Below are 1,011 nucleotides of genomic sequence, written 5' to 3'. Positions count from 1 at the left end.
ATTTGTAGGTCACTGAGATGATTTGTAGGAAGCAGATGAGCAGATATAAAATAATGTCAAGCCTTTGATGGTGCACACAGCTTTGAAGTTAGATCATTTGTAATCTTCCAAAGTCAAATCTTCCAAAGTCATCTTCCAACAGTCAAATAAGATATGATCTCATCCAATTCCGCTTCCACAGGACTATAATTCGCATAAAAATACAAAGTCTCCGGTGGTAAATGGTAAAATAAGTTGATTACCTCTTTAGTAAAAGGTACCAACTTCCCTCGAACCATTACTCAATCGTCCTCGGCCTCTGTGAGATTTGCATAAAACTCCCTTACAATAGAAATTATAGTGACAGCAGAGAAACAACAGAACTGTTCGCACTGTCGGCGGACTATCAGGTCTTCCACTTCTCCACCTAGACTCTTAAAACATCGCTCCTGAATCAATTTTCGTGACTGTAGAGTGTCACTATATCGATCCTGAGCTTTTGAACTGACAAATTTGCTCAAATCAAATGGGTATTTTCCTTTGCTCCTTTTCATTCTCGATGTCATTCTACAAATTTGATAAATTTCAAAATAACTTTAAAAATCAAGTTTAAATCACTAAACTAAACTTCCAAAAGCACTAACTAAACTTCTCAAGCAATTTTCATAGATTTTTCTTCACTTTCCACCATGAATAGTAAATTTTTTAAATCTTCAAAATGTGCTTGAAATATATGGCGAAAATCCAAAATTTTTGCATAGAAGTAAAGCTCTTACCTCAAGGAACTTGGATCTAACAAATCTCACTTGATTCCACCAAGAATTCTCCAAATTTCACTTGCCTTAGCCCTCCAAATCGCGAACTCGAGTTGGGGAAGACGATAGGTGGCATTAAAAATGACATTTTTGAACAAAAAATTCACTTTTAACCGTTCGTGAATCGGTTTTCGTTAACCGGCGCTTAAGTGCAGGTAAGTGGTGCTTAGGCGCCTGCCTCTCGGGTTGGTGCTCGCGCCCCCCGCGCGCGGGCGCG

Source organism: Phalaenopsis equestris, unplaced genomic scaffold (genome assembly GCF_001263595.1).
Source record: "Phalaenopsis equestris unplaced genomic scaffold, ASM126359v1 Scaffold001370, whole genome shotgun sequence".
In the NCBI taxonomy this organism is placed as follows: domain Eukaryota; kingdom Viridiplantae; phylum Streptophyta; class Magnoliopsida; order Asparagales; family Orchidaceae; genus Phalaenopsis; species Phalaenopsis equestris.
Note: the sequence above shows the minus strand (reverse complement) of the source record.